Source organism: Lontra canadensis, unplaced genomic scaffold (genome assembly GCF_010015895.1).
Source record: "Lontra canadensis isolate GAN:19392208 unplaced genomic scaffold, GSC_riverotter_1.0 scaffold57, whole genome shotgun sequence".
NCBI lineage: Eukaryota > Metazoa > Chordata > Mammalia > Carnivora > Mustelidae > Lontra > Lontra canadensis.
The window spans coordinates 1,243,133-1,263,118 of record NW_022631051.1 but is presented as its reverse complement, the minus strand read 5'-3'; the positions used below and the strand labels follow the sequence as shown (position 1 = coordinate 1,263,118).

Below are 19,986 nucleotides of genomic sequence, written 5' to 3'. Positions count from 1 at the left end.
CCCCCCCCCCCCCCCCCCCCCCCCCCGCCCCGCATCGGGGCTCTCTGCTCTGCAGGGAGCCTGCTTCCCTTCTTCTCTCTCTGCCTGCCTCTCTGCCTGCTTGTGATCTCTGTCTGTCAAATGAATAAATAAAATCTTTAAAAAAAAATTTTAAATCCAGACTGAAAAGTCAACCTACTCAAGTTGATTATTTTGACAATTTAATGAAGAATCAGATTATGAATGGTTTTTCATGTCTTACCTGAAGTTTTAGATTTTACCTTGAAGGTCAAGAGAATGTTCTGAAAAATTCTCAACTCTATAGTGAAATAGATAGCTTATTGTTTTAGGAATCTGATAAAACTTGGTGACTAATTAGATGTAGTGGATAAGGTGGGAGGAAGAGTCTCAGAGTGCCTTCTATATTTCTGGCTTCAGTATTTGGGTACACGGTGGAAGGGATTGTCAGTGGGAAGGCTGTGTGAAAAAGTGCTAACACAGAATGGAAGATGGCCCATTTGGTTTGCATCTACTGAATTTGTGAGATCTATACATTTCTTGCAGGTGGACATGTTATGTGTGTGGAAATGCTAGTTTGAAACTCAGCATCCAACAGTCTTATCTCCTAAAATTCTTTCATCCTTTGGTTTCCATGGAACTTCTGCATTCACAGCCCTGCTCCTCTGGGTTTCCTTCCACTATCATGTTGGGCTTTTCTACCTTTACCTGTGGGTATAGCAGAGACCCTCCAGAGTTTTGAGGGAGAGCCCTATCTCTTGAGATTTTACCCTCCCCAGTGGCCTCAGTTACCATCTTGGGGGCATGATAATTGGAGTTTAGGAGAGACGTTGAGAAAGCTTGGGGACTGAGAGCTAGAAGGAAAGCCAGGTGACAGTCAAGTAATGGAAGTTTCTAGTGGGAAATTTGAAAAATCAGTTATTTGCAGCATAATACTGTAATACAGATCAAGGAAAGGAACTGCAGAGGGTCTTTTGTTGGGAAAATTAGGCCACCTTTATCAGAACAAAGTCACATTGCAGTGCACAGAGCTCGTACCACATTGCAATGGGTGAGGGCGGGGGTGTGGGGGAGGTGACAAGAAGAGAAGATAGTGTACATAGATTAATTTGTGAACAAAAATAAAAGAAGGTTTGGGGCAGAATCTAAAGAAATTGTACTCCAGCATTTATATCTTTAATACGAATGTAAAGCATAATGCAAAAATGTTCATTGAAAAGCATTTGAGGGGGTGTCTGGGTGGCTCAGTGGGTTAAGTGGCTGCCTTCAGCTAGGATCATGATCCCAGGGTCCTGGGATCCAGCCCCTGCATCAGGCTCTCTGCTCTGCAGGAAGCCTGCTTCTCCCTCTCCCACTCCCCTGCTTGTGTTCTCTCTCTCTCTGTCAAATAAATAAATAAAATCTTAAAAAAAAAAAAAAAAAAGAAAGAAAGAAAGGAAAAAGAAAAGCATTGGAGAATAACAAGACTATTTTATTTCACGTCATTAAAAAGAAAAAAAATAGTTGTAATGTCTTCATATATCTCTCTTCAGTATTTTTTGTTGTTGTTTAGCATGGAAAAGATATCTTTCCATTTTTTAAACTTGGTAAATGATGGATTTTCAAAGATGGCTACAGGTTATATTATATCACACGTAGGCTTCCACTAAATTATATTAAGATATATATACTGATATCACAAAACATTCTCAAAGCAATTCAGGTTAATTCAGTCCCACAAATATGTACTGATTTCTATCGAGAGGCAAGTATTATGCTGGGTAAGGGGATCTGAATTGGGATAACTACAGTCTCAAAAATACAATGCAGATAACCTGAAATTTTTAATATAATGTGGCAAAAACCAAGAGAGTAGTAGGTACTGTGAGCATTAGCAACAGTTAGTCCAACCTAATGATTCAAGCATGAGGAATACTGAAGCAAACCTTGAAGGAGAAATAAGTATTAGCCAGTAAGAGCAGAGAGAGGGCATTCAAGACAGAGTATAATATGAGAAAAATACAGATATACTCCAGAGTATGTTACTTGAATGGTGTTACAGGCAGAGTCTGATTTACTGAAGCATAATGTATAAATCATGGAGTAAAATCTGAAGAAATAGATAAAAGCAAGTTTATGGAAGGTTTGTACGTTATTATAAGGGGCTAAATTTTATAACATATAAGGAGTAAACTGTAGGTAGAGCACTGGAGAAACATGGTTTTTAGAAGACCAATTCTGTTACAATGAAGAGCAGGAAAGATGGAAGGGTGGGGGTTAGGAAAGAAATTAGGAGGATAATACCCCAGGGGTGAAATGACAAAGCCTCAGGGGTGTGTGGTAGAAATGGAAATGTAGGAAGGATTCAAGGTGAATTCAGATGGTAATCGGAGTCAAGAGTGTTTGATGAAGGCTGAGAGGTGATAGGTGAGTGCAGAAGTCCAGCATAATTTACAGGTTTCTCACAGGGGTGATTTAGTGGAACACAGTGCTGTGAGCCCCTATAGGATAACAGGAAAAGAAAGAAAATCTGAATGGAGGGAAAGCGCAGAACGTGATGAGTTTACTTTGGACTTCTTGAGTTTGATATACCAGTGGAAGTTTCAGGTCAATTTGTCTTTAGATTCACAAATATGAAACATTCACAAATATGAAACTTAGCCGAGAGGTCAAGGCTGAAGATACAGATCTGAGATCACCATTTAAACGCTACTTAAAACCATGCAGATGAGTGAGAATGCTTTATTATTGCAGAAGAAACTTCCATGTCTTTCAAACTTAACCATTCAGTTTCCCATCCAGTTCTTTTTTCTTTAACAACTCTACTTCATTTTAATGGACTTTTACCTGTTTGACCATGTTGTGGTCTAGGAGGAATGCACCCATTTTGATTTAGCCAAAGGCATGGAAACTTCTGAATAGGAACTTATCTGTCCATGATTTCTACCGTTCTGTTCTTACCAGCATATTACTGACTTGGCCTCCTTTAAGTTACCTATTCCAAAAGTAACTATACCTTTCTGTGTTTCTTCTATAGCCATGGCTCTCATGCTGCCTGCTACCATCTACCATCGGGGAGGATGCTATCTGTATTAGTTTTCTGTGGCTGCTTCTGTTACTAATTACTAGAAAGTTGGTGACTAAAAGCAACATGCATTTATTATTTTACAGTTGTAGAGATCAGAAGTCTGAAATCAGTTTAACTCGACTAAAAATCAAGATGTTAGCAGACTGGCATTCTTTCAGAAGGCTCTAGGTGAGAATCATTGCTTTACCTTTTCTAGCTTCTAGAGACTATATATTTCGTTGCTCATGGCATCCTTCCTCCATCTTCCAAGCACAGCAGTCAACCACCTCTGCTTCCATCATCCCATCTTTTTCTTCTGTCTTTGACTTTCTTGTTTCCCTCTCGTAAGGGCCCTTGTGATTACATCTGGCCCTTCAGGGTAATAGAGGATGACCTTTCCATCTCCAGATCCTTAACATAATCACACCTGCAAATTGTCATGTAGGATAAAATTTCTGGTTCCAGAGGTTAGGATGTGGGCATCTCTCCAGGGCTTCTATTTAGCTACCACACTGCCTATGATTAGAAATGAACACAGTCGCTAGCCCTGGACTGCAGTAGTATTTAAAGGCACTATAAATATAAAAAGGGTAACTAGTCATACATATATTTAAGTAGCATTCCTTAATTAAAAAGAAACATATGTACAATAACTACAAAATAATTGCTATCTGTTTTACTTGCACAATATCACTGTTTATTTCAAAGTAATTCTAAAAATTACATGAATTTTGTAGCCTGTCAATATAATGGACATTTTTCTTTCTTTCCTCCCTCCCTCCCTTCCCTTTTTTTTGGGGGGGGGGAATCTCAGCATAAAATTTTCTTTCTTATAGCTCCCTGAACTTGTTTTACACTTGCCAGTCATGTGTCCTTATGGAAGGGTGATAAATCCAGGTACCTGCCTTCCATTCTGGAAGTCAAAGAATCAAATGTTTTCTCTCCATCTCCTGGTACAGCCAGGGAGTTACTGCCTGACTGAAGTTTGGCCTGTCAATTGCTCTACCCTGTGACTTGAATCTTGATCAAGTAACGTTGAGGTCAGAAAAAAAAGTTGGCATTTACTCATGTTGCCCTTGTCGCACCAAACCAGACGGCTTCTGTCTTTCAGACCTCCTAGACCTCCTGTATTGCCTTAAATCCTGCCTCATTCTCAGACTGCTTTCCAGCCCTCCCCTCCATTCTGGAAACTTCTAGTATCTTTCCAATGAATTACTTTCTCCTAAGTTAGCCAAATTTGGTTCTGTTGCTTATGGTTAGAAAATCCTAGTAATTGTATTGGTACATAGATATTATCGTTGCTGGGTTCAATCTACCATAAGAATTTTGTAAGAAAATTGATTTTCCGCTTCAGGTAATTTTACTCGCTAATGTCACATAGTCTGAGTTAAGGAATTACTATTTATGTGACCTCATTAAAATTCTATAGATTAAACATATTTACAGATCTGGAAAGGCAGCATAGTTGCTTTTTCCAGATCAGGAAAGCTATTTTTTTTACTTTGCCTTTTCATGGAATCTTAGTTGAAGTGTTAAGCGCCTCTATATAACCATTCTTGAATGGCTGGGGAGTATCTTTTAAAGCTTTGTTAAAACATTGGTGATCATGGTACTACAATGCTGAGGATTTACCTCCATTTCTTTGGATGTTTTGTGGTTTAAAGATTTTTTTCTTTAATGGAAAATCACTCAAGTGAAATTGCGGAAAAGAGAATATTTATCTGAGTCATATTTTTTATGGAAACCGTTTTTCACTTCTCTGCATTTTTAGGAGTGTTTCTTTAAAAAGGATATTCTATTAATATTTATAATTAGATATCACACAAAGCAGATGCTAAATCTTATGCTATAACTTTATGGGTAAAATTACTTAAAGAAGATTATATAGTCTTTGACATAATGTTCTCTCTGGGAGCTGTAGAACAAAGGATATTCTCCATGAAGACGCCTTTTTTTTTTTTTTTTTTGTAGAGAAAAACAGGAAGACAGTGATTAACTACAATTATTTTAACTAGATTATTTTAACTATTATCCAGAACATTAGTAGTTAAGTGGGTAGATCAGGAGCTCAATAAATAATTGACTTTTTTCCTCTTTGATCCACATCTCAATTCACCTATTCACACTATCTCTATTCTTACTTTGAAGCCACGTGGATTCTTCCTATTTTCAGAGCACGTTAGAGGTGGGGTCCGCCTGTGTGAACCCTCTGGCTTCCAAAGATACATGGGGGGCGCGGTTAGTGGGGAGTTTACTGAGGTCAGAGGCCGTATGGGGGGAAAAAAGGGATTCGTTTTTGTGATTACCGTTACGTCAGTGCCAAGAGAAACCAATGGAATTAATATTGTGCAATTTAATCCACACAGCCACCCAAGAGCCATCTTTGTACAGATGGGGAAACTGAGGTTCCGAGGAATAAATGTTTGAAAGTAATGGCATGGGCTTTGCACGTCGGTTCTCGTGAGTCTAGCCTCTTTCCACTACCCCGTGTCTTCCCTGGCAATTACTTCAAAAATTATAGTAGGGACCCCGAGGATGGAGAAGAGAGGAGAGCAAACCCTCTGTCCGCCAACTTGATCTCCTGTGATAATAATTGTTAGATGAGTTCTGATTCCCTCTCTTAAAAAGACAAGGTTAGGACAACGGCTGGCAAGATAAACGGCAAGGTTCATTTCTCCGGAGACGCTGCACCAGGGAACGGATGGGGCACGCCCACTAATGGGTGGCCGCCTTTCGAGCCCATCCCAGGGATGCGAGGCTTTCCCCTCGGTCCAGGTTGAGTGCGTGTGAGTGCACTTGCCACCGGAAGCCTGAACTGGCAGAACCCGCAGGCCAAGAGCAAGCTCCAGGAGACGCCGGGCGCCTCCCCGCGGCCTCGGCGCACGTGCCTGGGCTGGGGCCAGGGCTAGTGGCCGCGCCGTAGTAGCTGGGGCGGGTGGGAGAGGCTGGCTCCCGGCCGCGGCCGCCGCCCGCCCGCCGGCTCCGGTGGTTGGGCGGAGGAAGCGCGGGACTCCTCCTCCCCACCGTATTAACATGCACCCAGGGGCGGGTGACCAGCCCAGCCTCGCCGCCCCAGCTCGCCGCGTCCCGGCGCTCAGCCTCCGCGCCAGAGGCGAGCGCTGCGCTCTGGGCGCCGCAATCCCGAGGACACGGCCTTTCCGACACCTCCAGTCTCGGAGAGTCGGCAGCATCATCGGCGGGAGCGGCCGCGGCCGCCTCGGCCCCTCTCTCGAGTCCTTCCCATCACCTTGTTGAGACCCTGTCCCGGCCGCGGGGACACCCCTTTTCGTCCTCCCCCCGAGGCTCGCGGGACCGACGGACGGACGCAGGGATCCAGGGCCGGACTGCGGGCAGCGGCAAGGTAACGCCGGGCTGCGCTGCGGGGCTGGGGCGTGCGCTCTCGGCGGCGGCAATCGAAGCCCGGGCCGCCGCCACCACCGCGATCCCGGAGCGCTGGGTGTCTCTTGCCCGTCGCTCGGTCGCCGCTCCTCTCGCCCGCGGAGGGACGATGGGCTGGGTTCCCCGGCACCTTCTCCTTCGCCATCCGCCGCCTGCGGCGCACTCCCGGATCCCCTGGGGACCCTGGGCACACGGGGGCCAGCGCGCCCCTCTCGGGGCTTGCGGTCCTGGCAGCTCCCCATTGGGGCCCTGGGAAGGGAAAGATTTCTAATTGCGACAGGGTCCTGGAAGGGGGAGGGGAGAAGAACACTAGTTCCCATCATCTCCACCGGCCAAATTCACATCTCCCCTGCCCCCAACCCCTGGTACACCTTGTAGGGGAGGAGGGGACTGCTCCCTGCAGGGGAGTTCTCGACAGGCTTCTGGGTCGTTTGCAAAGCAAGTTGTTGCACTTGCTTTTTAGGTGACATTTTGGTTGTGGAGAGAGCCTTCTCCCGTGTGTGTGTGTGTGTGTGTGTGTGTGTGTGTGTGTATGTGAGTGCGCGCGCGCGCGTAAGAGAGAAAGAGAACGAGAGACACAAAGAGACAGAAGCACGCAGGGGGAGACCGAGATACAGAAAGAGAGACACACACAGAAGACCGGATTCAAGGGGGAGGTCACTGTAGAGTCGCCCCCCGCCCGCGGCGGGGGCCAATTCCTGGCGAATCGCGTGGCCAACCTTGAGACGCGGTATTCAGCGAATTGAATGAGCGGGTCTGGAGCCGAGACCAAACGGGGACTTCTCCTCGGGGCTGGGAGAGATAACAAATTGCACTTTCATTGAGGGGCGGCTGCAGCTGCGGGAGGGACCTTCGGAGGGCCGCGTGGAGATGAAGACCCTGCATTCAGGACTCCGGCTGCTGAGCTCTTCGAGGAAGGCGAGCTGTCCCGGCTTCACCCGATGGCCCCCGGGAGGCCGTGGGAAGGGGCGACCCGCGCCGGAGACACTGAGTGCCTGTGCCCGAGCGCGGCTCCCGCCCGCGGCTCCCGGGCTCGCCTTCCTCTCGGCCAGTGGCGTTGCGGAATTTTCTATTTGAAAACCGGGGGTCGTGCGGAGGGGAGGGGTTTGAAGTGGCCAGAGGGCCGGTACAGGGACAGGGACGCGGGTGCGTAGATGTGATTTCTTTTATGGACTCAGGCAAGACTGCATTTACACTTCTGACACACGGAGCCTGGCTTGAGTTCGTGAGAGATCGATGCTTCCTGTCTCCCTTGTCATAACCTGTAAAGTTATGGAATTACAAGAATGAACGACATATAATAAAAGTAACAATTAAAAACATCTTTATCTTTTTATAGTCTTCATGAATGGCTCTGTAAAGTGGTGATGGATCAATCTGAGTTGTAGTCAGACACCGGGATGAAGAATGTTTAGAACTAGGAAACCGATTTTAGGACGGAACTCAGAAACATCTTGCAAATTATTTTTACCAGGAAGAAGCTAACTGCCTTTTGACTGTTATTTATAGCAGAATTTCAGTTTCAGGAAGCAACTTTCTATTGGCCAATGTAATTTTGCATATATAGCAATAGTCGTTCTTCCAACTTCGACGGAAATGACATGGAGGCAAGAAATGTTATAAGTATCCCAATTTCTGTAATGTGAAAAGGATAAAGTTTTTCTTTGCTTAAATTTTTACAAAGGAAATTCAAAGGCACAAAAACACATTGAATATGTATTTATGCAAAATATGTGAAATTTAAATGTCCATTCAGGTCATAAAAATTACTCAGTTCAGAAAAATCTATATTCTGGCATAAATAGGAAGTAAAAAATTCAGAAATCTTATGTCAGTAGCTATGTTATTAATTTCCTTTGGATTTATCACTTCAGGTTAAAGTTGCAGCAGGGGAAGTCATTGCTTTGAAATATTACAAGTTTCAGGTCTTAAATTCCATAACTGCTTTTGAAGAAAAAAAAAAAAAACACCAAAAACCAGAAAAACAACACTCACTTAAGAGAAAATGTTGCTTGAATGAGAAAAGACTTGAGCCATTTGCAAATATAGGATATTAAAAAAAGCTAGACCTATCTCTGTTTCTCTGTTTCTATCAAGGTTCCTATTCAGAGATTAGTTTGCCAAATAAAATATCTCAAATATTATATGCAACATTGGAAACTCAACTGATTAAGAGATTGCTTAAAAAGTTGTGAAGGAATTTTCTGACAAGACTCTTCAAATAACACTGGAGCAGTTGTGCTTTTGAGAGATAATATGTGCGTGAGTTTTCCCTGTGGGGAATTTTCATGGGTTAGTATCTTTAATTTCTCCTTCACCATAATTTTTTTTCTGCCAGGACTAAAACCTTGATGAAATGTATCAGTAATAATTGAAAGCAAGACCTTCTTAAAATACTGTGGAGCCCATATAGAGAAATAGCCTAAAACGAAGTGGTCTGCTTTCTAAATCTTTCTAAGCTTAAGTGTCCTATTGAATTAAACTTGAAAATATAAATTGCACACACTTTGATTTAACTCTTAGATGTCTGTGCCTTTGTTCCATATAGCCATCTAGATTCATTATTATTTTTTAAATCTAAAATTAAAACTGGAAGGGAACTGGAACTGAATTTTTACTAACTCCTCATTTAGAGATATGTAGCATAGTATTAGTTTCAGCTACAACTTAATTGTGGCAAATACCACATTTGTATAGAAACTTCTAGAAACAAAAAAATTCAGCATTCTAATTTTGATTTCATATAGTATTCTGAATTGGGAAAGAGTAGTAAAATGCTATCTAAATGTATGTTTTTATAGTGAAGTTTATATACTGGAATCCAGTTCCTCTTCTGGTGTCTTCTTCATCCTTCCCAGAAGTTGCTCTGCCCTTTATCAGATCCACTGTGCTCCCTGCAAAAGTTTTCTGTTCCATTCAGGAAGCACTGAACTGGAAAATTTTTATGAAGATTGCATCTCTATAGAAACCGCACTTGCCTCTCTTTGCTTAATTTCAGGAAACAATGTAGTTGTAAATTCTTTTGTTTCTTTTCTCTTTTTCTTTGGTAATTATTTCTAGCTGGTAGAGGAGCAGCACCATTAAAGCAGAAAGACTCCAAGGACTTTTCAAAAATCTCACACTTTGCTCCACCCCTCACCTCTCACATTTACAATCTTTGCCTTACCTCTGTAGGATGTTGTTTTCTTAACAGATTTTCATTTTAAAGAAATACAATCATAAGAAGGCCCTTTTCTAGCATTCCAAAAATTTTCGTGCTGCTGAGACGCTTGGAACTTCAAAAGCACCCTGTGTCTTATGCTTTTACTTCCAGAAGATCCTAAGGGCTTATAATTCTCCATTTTCAAAGAGAAGAATCTTTTCACTGGCCCCCAAATTACTTTCTCCCCCCTACACACCCTTTTAAAATCATGGCGAATTTGTAGCCTGATTCCTGTTACTGCCTAATAAAGGTGACTTTCTGTGGATGTGTGGTGTATCAGAAATTGCTAGAGCTGCTGTTCCTTCTACCACCAAGCAGGATTTAGAACTAGTCTTAAGGCATGTACTTTAATTTATTAAACATCCACTGATAATTCATTGTATGAGATACCACGTACCAGTTGGTTTTCTTTTAACACATATTTGGTTTATGCAAAATAATAACAAATATCCCATTAATACATAAAGCATTAAGCCATTTATGCATATTTGCTACACACACCACCCCCAGAAGTTGGTATTGCGTGTGCAATGTGTTGACCCACCATTTTTACCTTCTTCATTCTAATAAATGTCAGGAACTAGACAAGTGGTGTACAGGTGAGAAGCCAGTGTTATTTTATTTATTGGCTTGAAGGTTGGTGTGTATTGTTTTCTCCCTCCTGTAAGAGTTAAGGATTGCAAGGTAAGTGGATCCCACTTCAGAAGACCAACTCATACACAGGAAGCCCTCTGGACATACAGCTGTAGATCTTTGGCCCAGATTCCTGAATCTTTTCTTGGGTAGCTGAGAACCAGTAAAACTGGGATATGATTGCCCTACTTGGGGTTGTTGTGAATGAGATAGCAGTGCTTTGGATCTGCCGTGAAGATGCAAACCCACTTTCCTCCTGGAATTTGCCCAAAACTCAACTGTTCGTTTTTATATTTACTTATCATCGTTTGCTCACCTGTTGTCATTGACAATTCCTAGATCTCTCAACATTTTGTGAGATTTGTAAGCAGCAACACAAAAGCAAGCCATGAAGAATGTGGTTTGGCAGTGTGTTAGCTGTCCAATCCAGCCAGATTTTCTTAGTGTTCAAGAGAGTGGGGGCTTGGTGAAGCCCTGGCTAAGCAATTAGGAGAGGCAGGTTTGTGGTAGGACGGGTTATCGCCCTAGCTCGTGTGTCCCTGGCTGCATGGGGAGGGCTCAGAGGCATTGAAATGGCTCCCTCAGGCGGCCTGTGGGGAGGTCTCTCTCTCTGGGCATGTTTCCAGCCCTGCCGCTTTACTCCGTGACATGGTTTTGGCTAATTTGAAAACTTCTGCTAGAGTAACTTCCCTTTTAATTCTACTACTGGAGAACATTCATTAGTATATAATAGGATACTCTGACCTCAAGATCATACTCTTTCTCTGGAGACCCTCTCTTGGTTTCAGTTTCAGTGGAAACTCAGAGTGTGGTCTATTTCTGGACTAGAACTTTCCCTGCTAGATATCACTGAGATTTCTTTACAAAACACATGCTGCAGTTTCAGAGACAAATGGCATTTTGATCTTGTCTCAGACTTTGCAAACAACCATTCGGTGATATGATTCATCCTACTACTCTAGTAAAAAGGCAAAGTAGAGTCACTCCCTCTGAAGCTCCTTTCCCAGGCTACCTGGCATTAACCCAGAAGGCTAAGGAACAATTTCATTGTTTCAAACAAGGATGCCTTTTTTTTTCCCCCATTAGAGCCTCAGGGTGAGTGGGGTGGGAGGGGTGGGAGGGGTGGGAGTGGGGACAGGACCTTGAAGCAGTAGACACTTTCGGTAGTTGATTGTGTGAATTTTGCCTAGGCAATTTAGAGGAGACTCACCTGATTCTACAGCTTCTGTGAAGCAGGATAAGATGTCTTTCCCGGCTTTCCCTGCAACACTGTTTCTTACATTATTTCCTCTTCCCTAGACCTCAGCTCAAAAGTAATTTAATCAGTGAGGCTCGCCAGTTGAATGCAGTTTCAGTGCTTTATACTTTTTTCATGGGCTTTTCACAGTAAATAACAATGCTTTTTTGACTTTTGTGATTATCCTATCAGCTGTCTTCCCCACTGCACTGCGCATTCCATGAGATCAAGAACTAAATATAGCCTGTTGACCAGATATCAGCAATGCTGAGCACGGCCCCAGGCACTTAGTAAGTGGTCAGTAAACGGTTAAGTGAATGAGTTAATAGACAAATGAGTGAATGCAAATCTGTATTCAAACTGTAAGGACCTTAACTCTGAGGACAGTATGCTGTGGCTTTTATAGCCCATCTCCCCTGCTCATTGCAATCTTTTTTTTTTTTTCTAAGATTTTTATTTATTTGACACATAGAGACCACAGGTAGGCAGAGAGAGAGGAGGAAGCAGGCTCCCTGCTGAGCAGAGAGCCGGATGCGGGACTCAATCCCAGGACCCTGGGATCATGACCTAAGCCGAAGGCAGAGACTTTAACCCACTGAGCCACCCAGGTGCCCCTGCTCCTTGCAATCTTAAATTCTGTATTCTCTACTCCAATAATACTTGGGAAACACAGGGCTGATCTCAGGGTGGCCAACGTGTGAGGGGATAGTTTTCGCTACATTTCCCAACTAGGGAAACTGCAGTCCGCTGGAAAATCAGAGGAAAATTCTGAAATAATTTTAAAAATGGAATAAAAACAAACAGAAAAGCCTACTGTCCCTTCCTCTTCCTCCTCTTTTTTACTCAAAAGAAGCATGTGAATAAATCAGTCGACCTGCCTGTTTATGGTGCATGGAGTGTCCCACTCCCCAGGTTTAGCACTGGCTCCTTTCTTACTCTCCAGCCCAAAGGATTGAGCTCTCCTTCCTACGGTTCCATGGAATCTGATACATATTTATTTCTTAGTTTTGTATTTCATTTTCTGTTTCTGTGCCTACTTCTGTGAGACCATAAGCTCAGAGATAATGGCTAGTATAGGACTCGCATATGGAAGGGATACAAATGTTCAAAGGACAGTGAAAGATTGAATCAGCTCACAAAGATAAGAGGCAACTCACCAGGGATGGAGAGAAGTGGATACAACTGACTTTGTTGCTTGAGGCTGATTTCTGTTATAAGTACTTAGAACCTACGTGGGATGGCTCTCACTCATAAGCCATGTTGGAATCTGCCATTTAAAATTATATGGAATCACAGCCTTCTAAGAAGTTCCGTGATTTTTTTTTTTGTATTAGTTTCTGGACAGGCATGTATATATTCTATCCCGCTCTGTGCTTCTGAGATACTCGAATGGTGCAGTGACGTGAGCTTAACCTGCCACTTGGCACCTTGCTTTAGTTGCTGGATCCACTATTCAGCCTTCAGTGAGGGAAAGTAAGACTCAACATGGACATTGCTCATGTTATTATAAACTCTGATGTGTAATAATTTATCTAGATTTGCTTTTCTTTTATTGGTAATTTAAAATATCTTGCTTTGATGGTAAGAATCCTAAGGAACGTAGATAATTGATGTAGATATTGGCAAGGATGTCACCCCCAAGGATGAGCAAACAAGCAAACAAAATTGTTATCTCCTGTGTACTCATTAGCGTGGAGAATACAGAAATGCAAACATTGTTCAGATCCTTGGGTGGCTTAAAATCTAATCCAAAGGATAAGATTAAAATGTAGAAAATAATTAGTAAGAACATGTTACAGAATAAACGTAAGGGCTCAAGTATCTGGGACCTGTCATACTTACCCTGGGCTTTTATGGAGTGGCAGAGCTCAACAAAAAATAGGATCATTGTGGAACCTTCCCTAGAGAGGAAGAAGGTCTTAGGCTGGTCTTCTCGGATGGGTAGGAGTTAAATGGAAGAAGCAACAAGGCAGAACATTTACAAAGACATGGAAACACAAATCAAATCGGCTTGGCATATTCCTGGTTCAAGGAGATAGTCATCAGCTCTGGTTCCTCTAGTGCATTTTCCTTAGACCTGGAGATGAATTTGATTGAGAAGAGCGGAGAATGTCTTAGCGTTGATAGGAACGTTGAAGGATTTTGAATAGACAGTGATACGGAGAAGTGGTCTCTTCAGCTGATGGAAGTGGATCTGTCTACCACCAGATTGGAACAGAGAGAAGCATTAGGGGCTTTTCATTAATTGAGGCATAAATGATGAGAACCAGGTCTAAGGAAGTAAAAAGTTGGGGAGAAAGAAGACAAATATTTTGGAAAATTTTTCAAGTAATATTTGACTCCTTCCTTTCTCTTTTACTTAGACCTGTGTCACAAACTATTTTTTAACTCTTTATTATTAATTAAAAATTATTGTGAACTATTTCAGTAACACCGAAACATTAAATATTAAAACAAATGCCTGTGTATCCACTCTTCAGATTATGAAATAAGTCATTACACATACTGTTAATACTCCCATAGTACTCTTTTTCCAAGCATATCTCCCCTCATGGTACCCTCTCTAGAGGCAGACCTCAGAGATAGTCCAAGTTCATTGCAATAAAGTGAGTTGAAGGAATGTTTTGATTTCCCAGTGCATTTAAGTTATGTTTACACTATATTGTATTCTATTAAGAGTGTAATAGAATTATTTCTAAAATAAATGTATGTGTATAAGCCTTAATGAAAAAATACTTTATTGCTACAATATACTAGCCATTCTCTGAGCTTCCAGCAAGTTGTCATCTTTTTGCTGAGGGAGGTTCTTGCCTCCTTGTGGCTGCTGAGTAATCAATCAAGGCGGTGGTTGCTGAAGGTTGGGTAGCTGTGTCAATTTCTTTTTTTTTTTTCTTATATATTTATTTTCATTTTACACTTTTTAAAAATATTTCATTTATTTATTTGAGAGAGAGAGAGAGAGTGAGTATGTGAGAAATCACGAGCACGGGGAAGGGGTAGAGGGAGACTCAGACTCCCTGCTGAGCAAGGAGCCCATTGCAGGACTCATTTCCAGAATCCTGACCTGAGCTGACCACAGACACTTAACTGACTGAGCCACCCAAGTGCCCTGTGGTAGTTTCTTAAAAGAAGGTACTTGATGGGGTGCCTGGGTGGCTCAATGGGTTAAAGCCTCTGCCTTTGGCTCAGGTCATGATCTTAGAATCCTGGGATCAGGCTCCGCATCGGGCTCTCTGCTCGGCAGAGAGCCTGCTTCCTCCTCTCTCTCTGCCTGCCTCTGCCTACTTGTGATCTCTGTCAAATAAATATATAAAATCTTTTAAAAAAAATAAGAGGAAGGTAGTTGATGAAGTTCACCACACTGATGGACTCTTCCTTTCACTGGAAGGCTTAGAGGTCATTGTTAGGTTATTAACTTTCCTAATTTCATTTTTTTTTTTTTTTTGGTCTCAGGGAATAGGGAGGCTGGAGGAGAGAGAGAGAGAAAGACAGGGAATGGCTGGTCAGCCGAGCAGTCAAAATGCATATAACATTTACAGATTAAGTTTGCCATCTTTTATGTGTATGGTCCTGGTGCCCCAAAACAATTACAGAGTAACAGCAGAGCTCACTGATCACAGGTCACCATTATAGATATAGTAATAATAATAATGAAGAGTTTGAAATATGGCGAGAATTACCAAAATGTGATAGAGAGACATGAAGTGAACAAATGCTGTTGGAAAAATGCTGCCGATAGTCTTGCTCAGTGCAAGGTTGCCACAGACATTGTTAAAAAATGCAATAAAGTGGAGTGCCTGTACTGAATTCTCTGTTTATATTCCCATGCATTTCGTTATGCTTTGCTATGTATTTATGTGTGCTTAAGCAATATAGTCTAATTTTGCTCTTTTTTTTAACTATTTAAATAGTAACATGCTCTGTAGTCTTTTTCACCTTACTTTAATTGATTAGTATTCTGTTGATATATGTAGATCCTTTTTAGTCATTTCTACTGCAATATGGTATTCCATTGCATAATATATCATGATTAATGTACCAGTCATCTGCTGTTGGACAGTCAGGGTATTTTCCAACAAGGCTGCTATGAACATTTATATGCATATTTCTTCCTTAGGAGTGGAATTACAGGAGAGCGGGATTTGTACCTTTACATGTAGCCGATAATACCAAGTTACCAAAACAGCATATTACCTCTTTATACTCCCACCAGCAATCTAGGGGAGCCCCACTTTTTTTTCCATATCTTTGCCAATACTTGGTGATACATTTTATTTTTTGCCAGTCTTATGAATACAACATGATAGCTTTTTTAGTTTAAATGTGTTGTTCCCTGACTGACTGCTGGTAATGTTGATTATTCTTTTCCTCTCTTAATTAACTTCCAGGTCTCTTTGGAATGCTTATTCATATGTGTTGTCCACTCTCCCACAGCTTTAAAAAAAGTTATTGATTTTTCAAAAAAAATTTTTTTATAAAAGATTTTACTTACTTATTTGACAGAGAAAGACACAGCAAGAGAGGGAACATAAGCAGGGCGAGTGGGCAAGGGAGAAGCAGGCTTCCTGCGGAGCAGAGAGCCCGATACGGGCCTTGATCCCAGGACCCTGGGATCATGACCTGAGCCGAAGGCAGATGCCTAACAACTGACCCACCCAGGCACCCCAAAGTTATTGATTTGTAGGAGTTACTTATATATTCTGAATACCAGAGTTTTTTCTGTAATATGCATTTCAATGATCTTTTCCCAACCGGTGGCTTGTCTTTTAATTTTTATGATGTCTCTGGGTGAAAAGATGACTTTATTTTGAATTCCAATATAATTAGCATACAGTGTTATATTAATTTTAGGGGTACAAAATATAGTGATTCCACAATTCTGTACATACTCATTGCTATCACAATAAGTGCACTCAATCCTCATCACCTATTTCACCTAACCCTCTGTGTACCTTCCTTCTGGCAACCTCCAGTTTGTGTTCTGTATTTTAGAGTCTGATTTTTTTTGGAGTCTCTTTTTCTTTGTTTTGTTTCTTAAATTCCATGTATGGGTGAAACCATATGATATTTGTCTTTCTCTGACTGACTTATTTCACTTAGCGTTATACCCTCTGAATCCATCCATGTTGTTGCAAACCACAAGATCTCATCATTTTTTATGGCCGACTGATATTTCACTGTGTATATACACTGCTTCCTTATCCATTCATCTATGGATGGACAATTGGCTGCTTCCATTTCTTGGCCATTGTAAATAGTACTGCAATAAACATGGGGCTGCATATATCTTTTAAATTAGTGTTTTTGTATTCTTTGGGTAATACCTAGAAGTGTAATTGTTGGATCATAAGGTAATTCTATTTTTAAGTTGTTTTTGTTTTTTTTTTTAAGATTTTATTTATTTATTTATTTAACAGAGGGAGACATACTGAGAGAGGGAACACATACTGGGGGAGTGGAGGAGGGAGAAGCAGGCTCCCTGCTAAGTAGGGAGCCTGATATGGGGCTCGATCCCAGGACCCCAGGATCATGATCTGAGCTGAAGGCAGAAGCTTAACGACTGCGCCACCCAGGTGCCCCCTATTTTTAAGTTTTTAGGGAACCTCCGTACTGTCTTCCACAGTGGCTGCACCAGTTTGTGTTCCCCCCCCCTGCAACAGTGCATAGGGGCTCCTTTTTCTCCACATTCTTGTCAAGTGTTGTCTTCTTGATATTAGCCATTCTGGCCCTTGTGAGGTGATTTCTCACTGTGGTTTTATGATTTGCATTTCTCTGATGGTCAGTGATGTTGAGCATATTTTCAGGTGTCTGTTGGCCATCTGCATGTCTTCGGAGAAATGTCTATTGGTGCCTTCTGCCCATTTTTAAATCAGAGTATTTGGTTTTGTTGGTTTTGAGTTATGTAAGTCCTTTTCATGTCCTTCTAGATAGTTTGAATGCTTTACCACAAGCAGGAATTTCTTTTAAAATGACTATTTCAGAGCCCTCTCTATCCTGGGAGGCTGATCAAATCTCATCTCATAGGAAGTATCTTATGAATACTCTAGGCCAGAGTAAACTCTTTTCTGAATTCTAGTTGAATTTTTCTGGTTCATTTACTCTATGATTTACATTTTAAACCTTTTATGTGACTACTCCTAGATTTTAAGCTCCTTTAAGGGATTCATTGGCTTAGGTACTGCTCTCTTTCTCCAGGGACTAAGCACAAGAGCCAGAAGAGTGGGTTTTCAAAGGGTCACAGTTGCTTTCCTGATGATTGGTAATTAGTTACTGGAGATGACATTGGCTGAGTGGGGATTTGGAATGGGACATTGGGATTAGTGACAGTGCTGGAACACACAAGAATTTGGGATAGGGAGCTAATTCCTAGTAAATAAATTGAACTCTATTTTGTTTATATTAACTTTTGAGAAAATATTGGACATGTCTCATCAGCAACTTGGAAAATATTAAAACCAAGTTTTAGAAAATGACAAAATTTGAGGTATTGACTAGGGAGTTAACTGCTGGCAGGTGATCAGTACATTCATGGTGCTAACAGCTGTTTCTGTGTTACAGAACACAGAATATACAAAGGATGTTCCCCCAACTCCAATTTTTTTTTCTATTTTATTTTATTTTATTTCTTTTCAGTGTTCCAGCATTCTTTGTTTATGCACCACACCCAGTGCTCCATGCGATATGTGCCCTCCCTAATACCCACCACCAGGCTCACCCAATCCCCCACCCCCACCCCTCCAAACCCCTCAGTTTGTTTCTCAGAGTCCACAGTCTCTCATGGTTTGTCTCCCCCTCCAATTTCCCCCAGCTTACTTCTATCCATCTTGCAATGTCCTCTGTTTTATTCCTTATGCTCCACAAGTAAGTGAAACCATATGATACTTGACTCTCTCTGCTTGACTTATTTCACTCAGCATAATCTCCTCCAGTCCAGTCTATGTTGTTACAAAAGCTGAGTATTCATCCTTTCTGATGGTGGCATAATACTCCATTGTATATATGGACCATATCTTCTTTATCCATTCGTCCATTGAAGGGCATCTTGGTTCTTTCCACAGTTTGGCGACTGTTGCCATTGCTGCTATGAACATTCGCCAATGCCCATCTTGATTCTACTATCCTGAGTCATCTAACTAGATAGATGACTTTGTCAAGTTACTTAATTTTTCTGAGCCTGCTTTTCTCATCTGAGAAATGAGGATAATTATATTTTCATAACAGTTTTTGAAAGGATTAAATGAGCCAACCTATGTGAAGTAATTCAATGGTGGTCAACTATTAAATGCTGTTATTAACACCATATTTTATCCAGGGGTGCCTGGGTGGCTCAGCTGGTTAAGAATCTGCCTTTGGCTCAGGTCATGATCCCTGGGTCATGGGATTGAGCCCCACACCGGCTGCCTGCTCAGCGAGGAGCCTGGTTCTCCCTCCCCCCCTGCTCTGCCCCACTCCTGCTTTCTCTGATGATCTCTCTCTTTCTCTCAAATAAATAAATAAAATCTTTAAAAAAATTTTATTTATTTATTTGACAAAGAGAGAGCACAAGTAGGCAGAGTGGCAGACAGAGGGAGAGGGAGAAGCAGACTCTCCGCTGAGCAGGGAACCCGAGTGGGGCTCAATCCCAGGACCCTGGGATCATTACCTGAGCTGAAGGCAGCTGCTTAATCGACTGAGCCACCCAGGTACCTCAATAAATAAAATCCTAAAAAACAAACAAACAAAAACAATATATTTTATCTGTAAGAACTAATCTGCCAGTCATTTCTTTTACATCAAAGTAGCATCAAGAATTTAAAAAATACTTGTCTACTCATGAAATATTTCTTCTCCTATAGAAAATTTCTACATCCTATTTCATGTTCCTGTATTTTCTGACACTGGTGACAGCAATTTGCTGAACAAGTTCAGTAATAGCTAGTACTTATTGAGCACACGTTGGTCTTGGGGTCTTGCAGGATACAACTTTCACTATTGCCTGCATGCTCCCTGTGCTGCATCTGTAGGGAAAGAAGCCTCACCCCTTATAGCCCAGCCTTGTCTGATAAATCAGTCATCCCTTTCTTCCCAAGGAAGGAGATTGTGAAACAATTTAGTTGTGAAACAAATCAGTGCCTTTAAAGCTACATTCAAAATGTGAATTTTAATCTACTCTGGTCAGAATATATGATTTACTAAGGCATATTACTAGGACAAGGGAAAAAAAAGATCTGAAGGCTAACCAGAAAGAGGAAGTTGCACTGGCTCCTTAAAGACGAGCACCTCCTAAAGGTCCTGGGGAGCCCTAAGGTCATTGTACATTGAAGGGTAGAGCACACGTGTCTTCTGATTGCATCCACTTTCCCTGCTCTGTGGGTGTATTGTCTGCCTCCCTGGCACAGTTTCTCCTAGAAATGGCTCATCAGGGGCGCCTGGGTGGCTCAGTGGGTTAAGCCTCTGCCTTCTGCTCAGGTCATGATCTCAGGATCCTGGGAT

General features: G+C 41.8%; 1 protein-coding gene across 3 annotated transcripts in view; it reads left to right on the top strand.

The window, feature by feature from the left end:
- The first annotated feature begins 6,001 nt into the window (after nucleotides 1-6,001).
- The window catches only part of DLGAP1 (DLG associated protein 1), an 866,766-nt gene continuing 852,781 nt past the window's right edge, over nucleotides 6,002-19,986 (top strand). The window contains exon 1 of one of the 3 annotated variants that reach the window (XM_032875683.1): nucleotides 6,002-6,404. The gene's annotated coding sequence lies outside the window, so the exon portion shown is untranslated. The remainder of the gene's footprint in view (nucleotides 6,405-19,986) is intronic. The other 2 variants (XM_032875682.1, XM_032875681.1) reach the window with 2 other exon arrangements.